This window comes from Coenobita brevimanus, chromosome 24, assembly GCF_032717465.1.
Source record: "Coenobita brevimanus isolate Jiangsu-jjx chromosome 24, ASM3271746v2, whole genome shotgun sequence".
Lineage (NCBI taxonomy): Eukaryota > Metazoa > Arthropoda > Malacostraca > Decapoda > Coenobitidae > Coenobita > Coenobita brevimanus.
The window spans coordinates 48,643,990-48,660,855 of record NC_136977.1 but is presented as its reverse complement, the minus strand read 5'-3'; positions in this window follow the sequence as shown (position 1 = coordinate 48,660,855).

Below are 16,866 nucleotides of genomic sequence, written 5' to 3'. Positions count from 1 at the left end.
CTTCATTGTTTCAGCATTATGTGTGTGCTTCGTGGGTCTTTTCATTTCTCTCTCTCTCTCTCTCTCTCTCTCTCTCTCTCTCTCTCTTCCCTTCCTCCGCATCATACCTTCGCTCTAAAGATCATACCTACTGTATATCTAAAAACTAGAGGATATAATTTTTTCCATCTATATTATCTACTGTTAAAGAAAAAGTCACATATCCTCTCTCTCCAGTCATTTCTTCCTCCTCCCCTTCTGTCACAAGCCTCGGAGGATTTGGAGGGTGGGGGAGAGCCGTAGTGCTGTTCTGCCTTCTTTTACACCTGTGAATAGAATGAGAGTGTCAATTAATATTAAACTCCTTCAGGCTGGTGACGTGTTTTATTAAGACGTTTTTACTCCCTCCAGACAATTTTATCAAGCTTTTGGGAGACCTCCTGTAAATTAGTAGTAGTAGTAGTAGTAGAAGTAGTAGTGGTAGTACTGGTAGGGCCGTATTCTGCGTGGCTTAGGCTTCGTATGACCTCTCAGTGATATGTATTGCACCTTTCACACTCCATATTTTTTTTATATTATTTATATCGACACAGTTTGCTTCACGACCACGACCTTTTCCTAAGGACCGTATACCTTGTGTGGTCTGTGTAACTGTGTAACTCCCCCCCCCTCTCTCTCTCTCTCTAAGCCTCTCGATCTTTCACCCGGCTTTCATTGTAATCATTTTTTTTTTTTTTACTTTCAACTTTTATTATTGTCTTTTATTCCTGCCCCGGGCTTTTGTCAATTAACTTCTTCCTCTCTTCTTCGTCTTCTCTATTTTTTTTTTTTTTTTTTTCCTGCCGTCCGCCTGACAAATATAGCATACTTCATCCTTCCTCATACCCCATAAATCCTTCTTTCCTTTTTCTAGATTCCTATTCTCTCTCACCTCGTCACCCCTTCTCCTTGATCCTCTCTCTCTCTCTCTCTCTCTCTCTCTCTCTCTCTCTCACATATATCAAGCAACATCTTCGTTTTTTCCCCACCTGAATCACGTATATAGCCTCCTTCCACTATGAATAATGCAAATGCTCTTTTATTCACTGCAAAAATACTGAATATACATCTAATACTTCACTGCAAAAATATAGTATGATTTGGGGCTTCCTGTTTCAGTGTGATTTTTGTATACGTATACTTTCTTCTACGATTTTTTCCTTTTTATATTTACCAAAGAATAAAAAACAGCAACTCTTCTCCCCCCAAAAAAGAAAGTTGACCAAAAAGGAAGACAATATGAAGACTGTTGATTTTGAGACGCGTGAAAAGAATTAAGGTCACGTGCAGCGGCAAGACAAATTAAGGAAGACAATGCTGATCAAGACAGATTAAGAAAAAGCTTACCAAGTTGCCCAGCTGTATAAATCCTACACACATATTAGTAAGAAACAGGAATATGATGGCTGTGGTGGTGATGGTGGTGGTGGTGATGATGATGATGATTTTTCTTATTATTCTTATTCATTCGAAAGAGCAGTAGCACACACCACTACTGTTATCATCATCATCTTCATCACCATCATCTTAACTACGGGGTAAAAAAAAGTAAAGGAGGTAAGAAAGTACCAATTATCTTTGGCATGTTGGAGAATTTTTCCAATATCTATTTTTGCGCAATTCCTCAAAATTACGTGTTTTAATTTTACTCTGTGTGTGTGTGCGTGTGTGTGTGTGTGTGTGTGTGTGTGTGTGTGTGTGTGTGTGTGTGTGTGTGTGTGTGTGTGTGTGTGTGTGTGTGTGTGTGTGTGTGTGTGTGTGTTTTGTCGCTTCCTAGGAATGACTGTCTCTAGGGGCACGATTTCTCCCCTCACCCCTGTCAGCCTTCTCTCTATCCCTTCTTCCTTGTTTCAGATCTTCCTCCCTCCCTCTCATGTCAGCCCTTCCTTCCTCCCTGTCTTCCTTCCCTCCTTCCCTACCTTCGCTCCCTCCTCCCTCATCATGTCAGACTTCCCTCCCTTCCTTCCCTTCCTCTCTGTTTAGTGTCAGTCTTCTCTCCTATCCTCTCTCCCTCCCTTCCTTCCCTTCCTCTCTGTCTAGTGTCAGTCTTCTCTCCTAACCTCCCTCCCTCCCTTGTCAGTCCTCTCTCCGTACCTCCTGCCCTCCCTCTGTGTCGGGTGTCAGTCCTCTCTCTCTCTCTCTCACGGCATGACAGCTGATCCAAGCCAAGTGAGTATAATTTAACGATTATTACCTGATAGCGCAATAAACATGTAAATGAGGAGGTTTATATTAACAGAGTAATTAACGCCTATGAGTCACTGTCCAGTTTTCGTCCGTCTGTTGTTGGTGATGGACGCAAAGCCGACATTAATATATATATATATATATATATATATATATATATATATATATATATATATATATATATATATATAAATCTCACACTTCAAATAATTTTCTCCCACTCATTCTACAATGCTTACTTGAGAATGTTTTTTTTTTCTGTCTCTCCCACAAAAATTTCCACGTGATTTCTTGCATTTAGTTTTCTCTCAGATTTTTCCTCAGGCGGTGATGAGAGGAGGGTAGGAGAGGGAGGGAATACTGTTTCTCTAATCTCTCTCATTCAGACAGTTAGCGTCACATCTTTACCTTCACTGACAGGAGCTACCTAGAGTCGTTCTATTTTATCAAGACAGTTTGGGTCGGGCTCTCTGGGACTTCACTCTGTTAGCTCTGTTGCCACATCGTCGCCACACACGTGCGCTCTCTCTCTCTCTCTCTCTCTCTCTCATATATTAACTACTACTAATTGTATTTTCTTAATTTTTTCTTTTGTTTTCGACTTTTTTTCCACACCACCCCTGAGGTAAAAGTCTATAGGTGTGTTTTTTTCTTTATTCTTTTTTTAATAGCTTCCATGGCGGGAGACTGACCGAGTATGACCCACTCACGCAGGGCTGTCCCCTCGTGTCACCACCTGATAACGTCTCAAAGGCAACGCTGACAAGTCTTATGAGATATATACTATACTACAGCTTTTTTATTGAATTACATCTATACAGAGTGTTTAAAATTCATTTATAAGTAGTTACTAGTTTAAAACAGGAGAGTGAGAGAGATAAAGAGAGGTGAACACAAATAATTACACGTGTCGGCGGCGATGTGACAACAGAGCTAACAGTGTGAGGTCCCAGAGAGCCCGACCCAAACTGCCTTGATAAAATAGAACGACTGTAGTGTGGGACAACAAACCTAAGTAGCTGTCCTCCTTTCTAATGTTCTTGTGTGTCAGCCTCTTCCCTTCTCCCGTGTCATCCGCCGTCTTTCCCCTTTTTTCTCTCCCGCCTTCTCTCTACTATACTGTCTTTTTCTCCCTCCTTTCCCTAAACTTTTCTTGCTTTTTACCATCTGTCTCTCTCCCGTTTTAACCCCACCCTACCGTCCTTCTCCCAATTTCTCTTTCCAATTTCCAACTATGTCTCCCTTTCTCCCTGTCCACCATGTCTCTCAGTATGGTGTGTCAGTCTTCTCTCTTTCTTGTGACACCGCCTCCCCTCAATAATATTTTGTCAGTCCCCTTCAATCCTCTCCCTCTCTCTCTCTTGTTCATCCACTTTCCCCTCCCCAGCATCTCTTCCCTCTCCCTCCCTCCCTCTCCAGTTTCCTCCTCCTTTAGCTGAACTTTTTAACTTATCACTTAAGAGCATTCAGGTGCCACATGAATGGAAGCTTGCTAACGTAACCCCAGTACTCAAAAAGGGCAACAGAGCCCAACCAGAAAACTACCGCCCAATTAGTTTAACATCTGTGGTTTGCAAATTGCTTGAAACTATTATCAGAGACAAGTTTGTAAAACACTTAGAAACAAACAATCTCATAAAAGATTCGCAACATGGTTTTCGTAATAATCGCTCTTGCCTCACGAATCTGCTGGACTTTTTCAATGACATACTGAACAATATGACGAGACTAAATCTGTTGATGTGGTCTACCTCGATTTTCAAAAGCCTTTGACAAAGTTCCACACAAAAGACTACTTCAGAAGCTAAAGGCACATGGTTTCAGCGGCAGTGTTCTCGGGTGGGTAGAAGATTGGCTCACCGGACAAAAGCAAAGAGTTGTAATAAATGGAAAAGAGTCAGACTGGATAAACGTTACAAGTGGAGTGCCGCAGGGTTCAGTGTTAGGTCCTATTCTTTTCTTAATATATGTAAATGATATTGACGAATGATTGTGTTGTAAGATTTCAAAATTTGCTGATGATACTAAAATAGGTAACAGAACAGATACAGCACTGCAAAGACAGGCAATTCAGAGAGATCTTGATCAATTGTTTAACTGGGCCCAAGCCTGGCAAATGGGTTTCAATATTAATAAATGCAAAGTGTTAAAAATTGGCAGTAAAAATGTAAGAGCAAGTTATAGCATGAATAATGTCCAACTTGATAGGGTAAACCATGAAAAAGACTTAGAAGTTATAATAACAAATGATTTGAAACCAAGCAAACAATGTACAGAAGCTGTGAAAAAAAAAAAAAAATTGATTGGATTCATAGGCAGAGCATTTGAATATAAATCCGATAATATCGTCCTCACTCTGTATAATTCCTTAGTACGCCCGCACTTGGAGTATTGCGTTCAGTTTCGGTCACCGTATTATAAAAAGGATATGCAAAAGCTTGAAAGAGTGCAGCGAAGGATGACAAAGATGATACCCAGATTGAGAAATAAACCGTACAAGGAACGTTTAGAAGCCCTGAATCTCTTTACCCTAACAAAATGGAGGATACGAGGAGATTTAATTCAAGTATTCAAGATATTCAAAGGACATGATAACATGGCTGTCGATAAATACTTCACAGTTGATCACTCGAATTACACTAGAGGCAATGGGCATAAAATAATTGGCAAACGATTCCAGTCGCATGAAGCTAAGCATTTCTTCTTCAATTAAGTTGTAAATATATGGAATAAATTGCCCTCCAACGTAATAGACTGTAATACAGTACAAACCTTTAAAGGTCGCCTGGATAAGTATTTGGCATCCAACCCCAAGCTTAATACGTTTACTCCTGAATAAAACACTTGTGTATGTATAATTTTCTATTTTATTTTATTTTAGTTTTTTAGAGCCTGGATCAAGTTATTAAATGCAAATATAGTATATTCACAGACTAGGATATGAACAGATAGACCCTGAGTTAACGGTCACTACTCATAATTTCCACCTGTGATGGGCTGTGGATACTGAGGGTCCCTGTTATGGTCCTTTCGCAGCAAGAAGTCGGTTCAGGGTGTGGCAGAAGTTGGAAATTTCCCCGAGTGCGACGTTGCCAATTTGACCACCAATTATCGGATTATCACTATCTCCCTACCTACCCCCATCCCACCTGTTTCTCTCTCTCTCTCTCTCTCTCTCTCTCTATGTATATATATATATATATATATATATATAAATAAATATATATATATATATAAACATATATATATAGATATATATATATATAAATATATATATATATATATATATATAGATATATATATTTATATATATATATATATATATATATATATATATATATATATGTATATATACATCTATCTATCTATCTATTGCCAGACACCTCAATCCCGTTTGGGGTGGCCACAAACAAATCGCCTCCAAGTCCCCCTGTCCCCCGCCAGTTCACTGCCCTGCTCCCATCTCACACCCCCTCTCTCATATACCTCTCCACCCCATCCCTCCATCTCATCCTTGGCCTCCCCCTCCCTCTTCCCCCTCCACCTCACTCACATACACTCTCTTCGTCAGTCTTTCACCCTCCATCCTCTCCACATGGCCAAACCACCTCAGTGTGTTCCTCATAACGCTTCCTATCACATCCACATCCACACCATAACGTTCCTTTATATCCTCATTCGTCAGCCTGTCTCTCCACGTGACTCCACAGGCTCCTCTTAAATAACTCATTTCCACTGCTCTCACTCTTGACTTGTGTCCTTCCAACAATGTCCAAGCTTCACTTCCGTACGTTAGAGTTGGTATCACAATACTGTCATGTAGTAACTTTTTCACTTCCATGCTCACTTCCCTGTTTCTTATCACTGCTTTCAAGGAACCAGCAACCTTTCTTCCCTGCTGTACCCTTTCAAGCACTTCACCCTCCAAACCTCCATCCTTACTCATCACACTACCCAAATACTTAAACGTACTCACATTTTCCAATTCCTCACCATCTAACCTCGCTGTACATTCACTAACTTCACCTCTCTCAAAGACCATCACTTTACTCTTCCCTACATTCACCTTTAGGTTCCGTTTCTTACACACTCTCTCAAACTCATCCACCAAGCCTTGCAGCTCCCCTTCGTCTTCACTCAACAACATAGTATCATCTGCAAACAACAGTACAGGGAGTTTCCAAACACTATCCTCTCTCACCAGGGCCACTCCAACATCCACTACCCTACCTTGTACCTCTTTTATTACCCCATCCATGTACAGATTGAACAACCATGGAGACATGACACATCCCTGTTTCAAACCAACTTTCAAAGAGAAAAATTCACTTAGTTCACCATCCACACGCACTGCAGCCTTCGCACCATCGTACATACTCTTCACATCATTCAACAACTTCCCATCTATTCCATATATTCTTAACACTTTCCACAATCCTTGTCTATCCACCCTGTCATATGCTTTCTCCAAATCCATGAAAGCCGCATACAACTTCTTTCCCTTCTCTAGAAACTTTTCCACTAAAGATCTAAGAATGAATATCTTATCTACACAACCTCTTCCCTTCCTAAAGCCTCCCTGTTCTTCTCCAACTAATTTCTCTGTTCTTTCTCTAACTCTGTCTATAAGTATCCTACCATACACTTTTCCTATTATACTAAGAAGACAAATGCCCCTATGATTACCACACACTTCTTTTTCCCCTTTTCCTTTGTACAAGGGAATAATTATACCTGACTTCCAATCCTCCGGGATTCTACCTTCCTCCCAGGCCAATCTGCACATCTTCCACATCCATGCTTCAGCATTTCACCACACACACCATCAATTCCTGGGGCTTTCCCCGATTTAACTTTCTTCATTGCTTCCACAACTTCTATCCTACTGATTTCTTCCTGTCTTCTCACCTCCCTCCTTCTCCCAGCCATTCCCCAGCCACTTATACTCGCATTACTTCCATCCTCTATGTTCAACAATTCCTTAAAGTGTTCTCTCCATCTGCTCACTTTTTCTCCCTTCTCCACTAGTAATCTACCATTTTTATCTTTCACTCCCCTACTTCACTTCCACCCTGTCTTACTCTTTTCACTTCTCTCCAGAACATTTTCTTACAGTCCCTCCACTTTACACTCAAATTCCTTCCAAATTCCTCATCCACTCTCTTCTTACTCTCTCTTACTAATCTTTTCACCTCTCTCTTCCTTTCCACATACAACTCTCTCTTCCGCCTCTCAACTTCTTCCACGCCCCTATTTCTCACCCATTCATTGTATGCTTTCTTCTTTTGTGCCACAGCCTGTTTCACCTCTTCAGTCCACCACGCTGTTCCTTGCACCCCCCTCCGCCTTCTCTTCCTTCCACACACCACATCACATGCTGCACATATTTCTTCTGTAAATATCTTACACACACCTTCCACGTCTCCCATCTGCTCCAATTCATATTTGCCCAATCGTTCCTCCACTTCTCTCTTATACTCTGCCTTTTTCTCATCCTCTTGTAACCTTTCCACTCTCCTTGCAACTACTCCTTCCTCTCGTCTTTCCCTTCTTCTATTCCTCCATCTCACTTGCATCCTAATTCTGGCCACCACCAAGTAGTGGTCAGAAAGTCCACTCCCCCAACCTCTATACACTCTTGCATCCTTTACACATCTTCGCATCCTTTCATCCACACACACATAATCAATCATTGCCTTCCTTTCATTCAGTTCACCACCCACCCTTCTCATCACTCGCCATGTATACCTGTGGATCATTTTATGCCTGAAGAGGGTATTGGCTATCACCAGGCATAAAATGATCCACAGGTATACATGGCCAGTGATGAGAAGGGTGGGTGGTGAACTGAATGAAAGGAAGGCAATGATTGATTATTTGTGTGTGGATGAAAGGATATATATATATATATATATATATATATATATATATATATATATATATATATATATATATATATATATATATATTTATTTATTTATTTATTATTTATTTTCAATTATTTTCCACACCACCTATGAGGTAAAAGTCTAGGCGCATTTTATCTTTAAGAGGTTTCCCCTGTAGGCCTAATCCTTTCTCTGACCCTGGGTCCCTCGCGGACCTCGGCGTGGCAACATGGGAAAAAAGCACTGCCGCGTGTCATAGAATTCATTCAAATCGTTGTTATAATTCTAAAAAGTGATACTCAGTGTACTATATAGCTTCCTTTATTATATACAGAATATATAAAACAATTTCAAATAGCACATAGATAGGAAATAAGAGAGAGAGAGGCATGTACTACGGTTGATTTGGCAGCATCGCTAGAGGTGATTCACCAGGTGGGCCCCACCCTGAACGGACTTCTTGCGGTGAAAGCTCCATAGTTACGTGGCCACCATCGGGATTGTTTTAATGTACCAGGGGTCACTGCTTCAGGAGGTGACTTGTTTGCTTGTCCCGCATGGGAAAGTTCTTAGTTTCAGTGGAATGAATGGAGCTGGGGCCTGATTGACTGTTGCCTACCTTAATAACGCCAGGCAAGGCTGTCGCACCACTCCTGAGTATCCACACTGTACACTGTGTAATTTCCATACTGTATCCGCAGACGCTCCATCAACTTAATGTACCCGTACATAGTGACATGCATTAGTTGTTTATTTATTCGATTATTCATTGTACTTCACTACTTTCTCTTTCAGGTTATTCATACTGGTAGCTTATAGATATTGTATTATAGAATGTAGCTTTTCCTTTTCAGTCTTTAATATGAAATTTCCATATCAGTTTTTCCATGCTGCATGGTGGTTTTTCTCATTTTTTCTAGCCAGTTTTAACTGGAGGGTTTGGAGGCGGGGGGAGCCTTCTTGCTTTACTATCCTTATCCTTCAGCATGTAGAGTTAGATCTTGAAGTCATAGTCTACTCTGTAACAAACAGCCTCGAAAGAACCAGAATGTCTGTTGCTGTTTGCTTTCCTTTGTACTCCTTTGTACTCCCTACCACTCCTCTCTCCTTCTTGCCTTAAATTTCTCTCCCCCGTATCCCCCACCCCCCCTAAATATCCATCTGTCTGTCTGTATCTCTCTCTGGTTTCCTCCTGTCTTCCATCCCTCTTTCTTTTGTCAACAACCTTCATTGTTGTGTGCCAGACTTTTCTAATGTCACCGCCTCTTACTATACTCTCTCTCTCTTCTTTCTTTCTCTCTCTCTCTCTCTCTCTCTCTTCTTTCTTTCTTTCTCTCTCTCTCTCTCTCTTCTTTCTTTCTCTCTCTCTCTCTCTCTTCTCTTCTCTCTCTCTCTCTCTCTCTCTCTCTCTCTCTCTCTTCTTTCCTTTGGTATGGGTCGTAAGAACTTTTGAGGTATTAATAGTCCCTGTAACTCCTTGAAAATACACACTCAACTTTTTTTTTTATCAAACTCCCTTGAGCAAAAGCTGACTGATTTTCCCAATCTTTTACAATATAAATGCAACTGATCAACTCTGGAACTGTCTTCTTTTTATCATCTTTCCCACTAATTTTATGCCTTTTACTCTTTTAAAATCAGTGTGTCTGGGCATCTCGATATGAACTGACTTTAGTTTGGTTTCTTTTTTTTTTTTTTTTTTAGATCTTGTACGAAATGTTTTGTAGTCTTTCAGGCTTTGATTCTCTCTTATATTAAAAAAAAAAAAAAAAAAAACACGTCAGCCTTTCCTTCCTGTTTCTCTCCCCTCTCCCACGCCTCTATCCCTCCCATCTCTCCCTCTGTCTCCTCTCACTCCTCCCTCTCATGTCAACCTCCCCTCCCTCTTTCTCTCTCCTCTCTGTGCCATTTCCCCATCCCTTCCATTTCCCCCTCTGTCTCCTCTCACTCCTCCATCTCATGTCAACCTCCCCTCCCTCTTTCTCTCCTCCCTGTGCCACATCCCCATCCCTCGTATCACTCCCTCTCCTGTCAGCTACCTTCACTGTGTCCTGTCTCCCCCTCTCCCTTTCTTTTGCCATCAGCCTCCCTTCCCTCTCGAATATTTTGTCAGCATCTATTCTTCTCTATTTTCCTCACTCCTATGCCTTCTTCACCCCTTCTCTACCCCTCCATTCATCTCTCCCACCCTCTCCATTTCTCACTCCTCTCCCTTCACCTCTCTCTTACCCCCTCCTGTTAGCAACCCTCATTATTGTGTGTCACTTTGCTCCTTTTCTTGTGTCACTTCCTCCTCTCTCTCTCTCTCTCTCTCTCTCTCTCTCTCTCTCTCTCTCTCGTCATCAGCCCTAACTATTTCCTGTCAGCCTTTTCTTTTTCTTGTGTCAATTTTCTCCCATCCTCTCCAATTCTTTGTCAGCATCTATTTTACTTCTCTGTCAGCCTTCTTCCATCACTAACTTTCTTCCTCCTTCCTCTCCCTCTTCCCCTTCCACCTAGCTTCCTTTTGTCAGCCTAATTCCCACTATTTTTTTTCATATCAGTGTCATCCTCTCAGTGGCTTTTGAGATTTCCTAATAAATTTTCCTAAGCGATTTATTTTGCACATTATGAAAACAATAGGAAAAACATAAAGGAGGATTTTGTGGTGTAATATGCAAAATAAATCAATAAGGAAGAGATGTTACTAGCCTCTTATGCCACTTAAAACGTGGTCCTGTACTCTTTGACTCAGCTCACTCTCCTCTCAATAAGCAAGTCAGCCTCTTTACTACTCTCTTGTTATTTTCTGTTCCTCTTTCTAGTCACTGTTTTGTCACTGTTCTCCTTTACTCCTTTTCCTCTTCACTGCTCTGTCCTTATATTCCTCTGCTCCTCTTCCTCTTTACTGTCTTATCATTATCTTTATTTCTCTTTCTCTTTCCTCTTCTACAGTTATCTTCCTCTATTCTTCTTCCTCTTCTTTCTCATACCTCTCAACTCTTCATGTGCTCACACCCTCTAAAACGATTCTTGGCAGATACCTTCTGTCTCCGTCTCTCATCTATTCCACATCTTTCACATCACCATCCATTCAACAACGTCCTTCTCAATACGTTTCATTCTCCATCATCATCATCATCATCATCATCATCATCATCATCACCCTTCCCCTTCCCAAACAGCTCACTCACTCCACTCTGCCAGCACTTACACCTACACCTGTCATCATTATCCTCCCCCTCCTCTTCCTAACACCCCCCTCCCTCTCCCCATCCAACGCATTATCTCACAGTTCTTACTTTCCATCATCATCATCATTATCCTTCCCTCTCCCCATCAACACACTAATCCGACTCTATCACCACCTCCACCAACCCCTCCCTCAACCTCCCCAACACTCCCTCCTCACCCCCACACCGTCTCCAACCCTCCAAAGTGACCTGACCTCCAAAAAAGGCAACATATGTGTGACCTACTGACAGACTCATGGGTTGCACTCTGAGTCACACACACACACACACACACACACCTCTCTTACCTTCCTCCACAACCAGGAGAAAACAAGGACGGTGTGTGTGTGTGTGTGTGTGTGTGTGTGTGTGTGTGTGTGTGTGTGTGTGTGTGTGTGTGTGTGTGTGTGTGTGTGTGTGTGTGCTTTTTCTATTCGTTTTTCAATCTTCTTCAACTATTTTCTTTTATCTTGATTTTGGTCCAGTTCCTTTTTTTTTTTTTTTTTTTTTTTTTTTTTACTTTCGCTTTCTTGTCATTCACTTTTTTCTTAACGTCTGCTTGCTTGCCTCTTTCCCTCTCTTTTGTTTCTCTTTACCTTCTTTCGCCTCATTTTCTCTTTTTTCTTTACTCTCGTTCTCTGCTTTTTTTTCATTTTTATTCTTTTTTCATCCTCTTTTTTCTTTACTTTCGTCTTCTTCCCTCTTCTTTTGCATTTACTTTTTTCTTCTCTACTGTTTTTCTTTACTTTCTTTTCTTCACTCATTCTGGTTTGTTTTAGCTTCTTTTCTTCTTCTTCTTCTTCTTCTTCTTCTTCTCTCTCTCTCTCTCTCTCTCTGTCAGTACCCTATTCACTTTAACTAGGCAAAGATTTTCGTCCTTTCGTAGCTAATTCCTCTCAGTTCAATTGCAGAGTAAAACAATGCTTCAGCTCAATATCCTTTTCATAGCACTTCTTCGTGACTAGCACTATTTTCGAATTTTATCTTCTTAGAGTTCAGTTATGTAAGATGGAGTGAGGGTGATTTTAGGCCAGTTAGAGTGAATAGAGTATAGTTTAATTGGCTTTTCTTTATTTTTCCTCTCTACGTTACTTATTTGTCACATTCTTTACATTTGCCAATATCTCTTGTCATCTCTGCTATCTACCTTTATTCTCTTATTTTCTCCTCCTCCTCCTCCTCCTCTTGTCTTCTTTGTCATTTCCTCCCCTTTCCTTTCCCCACCTCTTTCTCCACCACCATCAACCCCACCTCCTTCTCCTCCTCCTCTTCCTCCTCCTACTCCTCAATATTTTTTTTCTCTCTCATTCATCATCTCACACGACCGTTTTTAATTAATACTGACATTCTTCCCGGTTTTCTTTTATCTTTAGCTATATTTTGAGTGCCTGTTTTTTCTTAAGTTTACAAGGTTCCTTTAAAGGCGTACGTCCATCCATCTCATCCTTATCCTGGGGTGGATCCAGGAATTTTCTGTAGGGGGGTCTGATTCGCTGATTCAACCAAAGACTTGACTCGACATACTGATATTTCAATGTTGAAATTGCCTCTTTATTCAATGATGCATGGCCGGTGGGGGGGGGATGCATCCCCCCCATCCCCCCCCTGAATCCATCCCTGTCCTTATCTCATTCTTTTTTAAAACCTCTCAATAAGATGACGGATTTTGTGGTTTCTTCTCGCTGCCTTAAGACGATTGCACTCATCTTAACAGAGCCTTCTTGCAGTGAAAGGGCTTAGTCTCTTGAATGCGATCACACCATTTCTATTTTATTCTTTCTGCCGCCTGACTTTTGCCTTTTTTTTTTTTTTTTTTTTTTTTTTTTTTTTTTTGAGACTTACCGTGGTAAGATGTACGTGATAAATTTTGGGCATAATTCTTTCTACCATCAGACGATTTCACTCAGCTGAGGAGAGATCAAACTAGGAAGGCAAGGTTTAGCGTTCACTGACTCTTTCACAAGATCATTAAAATCGTCTGAAAATTACAAGAACAAAATGGAATAATACCTCCTAGGCCTGAAGGGATTAATGAAGCCTACATCTAACCCCTCCAGTTCAACAAATCCCCCCTAAGCTGAAAAAAATCGCCTGGAAGCAGCGAGGATAAAGATAAAGGAATACAAAGGAGTACAAAGGAAAGCAAACAGCAACAGACCTTATGGTCCTTTCGAGGCTGTTTGGTACAGAGTAGACTATGACTACAAGATCTAACTCTACATGCTGAAGGATAAGGATAGTAAAGCAAGAAGGCTTCCCCCGCCTCCAAACCCTCCAGCCAAAACTGGCAAGGAAAAGTGAGAAACCCCACCACGCAGCATGGAAAAATTGACATGGAAATTTCATAGGAAAGACTGAAAAGGAAAACTACATTCTATAATACATTATCTATAAGCTACCAGTATGAATAACCTGAAAGAGAAAGTAATAAAGTACAATGAATAATCGATTAAACAAATAACTAATGCATGTCGCTGTACGAGTACGTTGAGTTGACGGGGCGTCTGCGGACACAGTGTGGAAATTGCACAGTGCACAGAGTGGATATTCAGGGGTGGTGTGGCAGCCTTGCCTGGCGCTATTAAGGTAGGCAGCAGTCAATCAGGTCCCAGCTCCATTCATTCCACTGAGACTAGGAACTTTCCCATGCAGGACAAGCAAACAAGTCACCTGCTGAAGCAGTGACCCCTGGTATATTAAAAAAATCCCAATGGTGGCCACGTAACTAACAGGGACCCTCAGTATCCACAGTCCATCACAGGTCGAAAGTATGAGTAGTGACCGTTAAATCAGGGCTATCTGTTCATATCCTAGTCAGTGCATATACTATATTTGCATTTAATAAATTGATCCAGGCTCTAAAAATCTAAAATAAAATAAAATAGAAAATTATACGTACACAAGTGCTTTATTCAGGAGTAAACATATTAAGCTGAGGGTTGGATGCCAAATACTTATCCAGGCGACCTTTAAAGGTTTGTACTGTATTACAATCTATTACGTTGGAGGGCAATTTATTCCATATATTTACAACTCTATTGAAGAAGAAATGCTTAGCTTCATGCGACTGGAATCGTTTGCCAATTATTTTATGCCCATTGCCTCTAGTGTAGTTCGAGTGATCAACTGTGAAGTATTTATCGACAGCCATGTTATCATGTCCTTTGAATATCTTGAATACTTGAATTAAATCTCCTCGTATCCTCCGTTTTGTTAGGGTAAAGAGATTCAGGGCTTCTAAACGTTCCTTGTACGGTTTATTTCTCAATCTGGGTATCATCTTTGTCATCCTTCGCTGCACTCTTTCAAGCTTTTCCATTTCCTTTTTATAATACGGTGACCAAAACTGAACGCAATACTCCAAGTGCGGGTGTACTAAGGAATTATACAAAGTGAGGACGATATTATCGGATTTATATTCAAATGCTTTGCCTATGAATCCAATCAATTTTTTTTTTTCACAGCTTCTGTACACTGTTTGCCTGATTTCAAATCATTTATTATTATAACTCCTAAGTCTTTTTCATGGTTTACCCTATCAAGCTGGACATTATTCATGCTATAACTTGCTCTTACATTTTTACTGCCAATGTTTAACATTTTCCATTTATTAATATTGAAGCCCATTTGCCAAGCTTGGGCCCAGTTAAACAGTTGATCAAGATCTCTCTGAATTGCCTGTCTTTGCAGTGCTGTATCTGCTCTGTTACCTATTTTAGTATCTTCAGCAAATTTTGAAATCTTACAACACAATCCTTCGTCAATATCATTCACATATATTAAGAAAAGAATAGGACCTAACACTGAACCCTGCGGCACTCCACTTGTAACGTTTATCCAGTCTGACTCTTTTCCATTTATTACAACGTCATTGGAGTCAAGGGGTTAAGGGATATTCTTCTTATCTGCTCGATTGCCGGAAGGTGTTTGCTAATCTAAATAAGATCGTTTTGTAGGAGATGAAATATAATGGAAACATAGGCATCGTAAGTGCAGGGGTTAAGCTGTAGTCGGGTACTCACATTCTCTCTCTCTCTCTCTCTCTCTCTCTCTCTCTCTCTCTCTCTCTCTCTCTCTCCACTTCAACATCCCTAACGTCCCTCTCCCTGTCCCCCATCCACTCACCTCCCGACTCTCCATATCTACAGCACTTTCATTTTCTTGTCTTCTTTCTTTTTTCCTTCCTTTCCATCCATTGTTTCCACTATTGTCATCTTCTTTCTCTTTCCCACTTTCTTCCTCTCTTTCTTCTCTCTCCCTTTTGCCTCCCTATCCCTTCTCCCCATCCATTCACCTCCCGACTTCCCATCAGTCAATCTGCCATATCCGACCATCACTTTCCCACCCCGTCATTATGCTCACTACTCCCTTCCCTTTCAATGACCTCGCTCGCGCGTGCACACACACACACACACACACACACACACACACACACACTCACAGTCGCGGATCTTTTCTTATTCACCTTTACCTCTTCGTTTCTCTCTTCCTTTTCTTCTTCCTTCTTCGTCCCTTTCAAAGACTCCTCCCTTCCTTACACACACACACACACACACACACACACACACTGACTCGCGGATCTTTTGTCGTGTGTCTCTATTCCTTCTTTTCTTCCCTTCTTTCCTTCCATCTTTTTCTTAATCTTATTCTTCTTCGTCTTCTTCCTTTTTTTTTTCTTCTTGCAACATTATCTCTCCGTTTCTCTATCTTTCTTCCTCCTGGTTCTTCTCTTCCAACAGACTCTTACCCCCCTCCTCCACACACACACACACACACACACACACACACACACACACACAAACTCTCTCTCTCTCTCTCTCTCTCTACTTCAACCACTACTACTACTACTACTACTACTCCTTGGTTTGAGTGAATTGGTAGAAAATCAATGAACTGATTGTCATGGAACAACATGAGACTTAATGCGAGATGTGGAAAATGGTGAAAAAAAAAATGAGAGCGAAAAACCAACAGAAATTTTTGCACTCCTAGTTCTTGCCATTCATCATTTTTCCGCCTCTCTCTCTCTCTCTCTCTCTCTCTCGTTTGCATGGATGAGGAAGTGGAAAAATAGAGAGGAATATTCATGGAAAATAAGGTAATTTTTTAAAGTGCTGTGGAACTGATGAAAAACTGACAAGGATGAGAAATTGATGGGATAATTTAGCATTCAAGAGAGAGAGAGAGAGAGAGAAAAAAAATGACTTATTTACCCCGGGAAGGAAGTCAGCGTTAATGGCGAAACACTTTTACACCTACGGCCTTCCTTCTCAACATTGGATTATGTTTTAAGATGTTTATTGATGCATTGGGATCTTCAGGGCTCCCCCCCCCCTCTCTCCCTCTCTCTCTTTTTCTCTCCTGATGATTTCTTAGGCACTTTAGTGATGTCTTGGGTAGCTAATTGGCTTCAAATTACTTTCTTATTAATTACGTCTTTAGTTAATGATGTTTCTGGCAATTTATGAACTTTTTACGATTCCCAACAGTTTATCGATGTCTGAAGGTACGGTCAGTCTCGCCAGGTGACCCTTAACAAGCACGTTTGGCCGAAGAGCGAC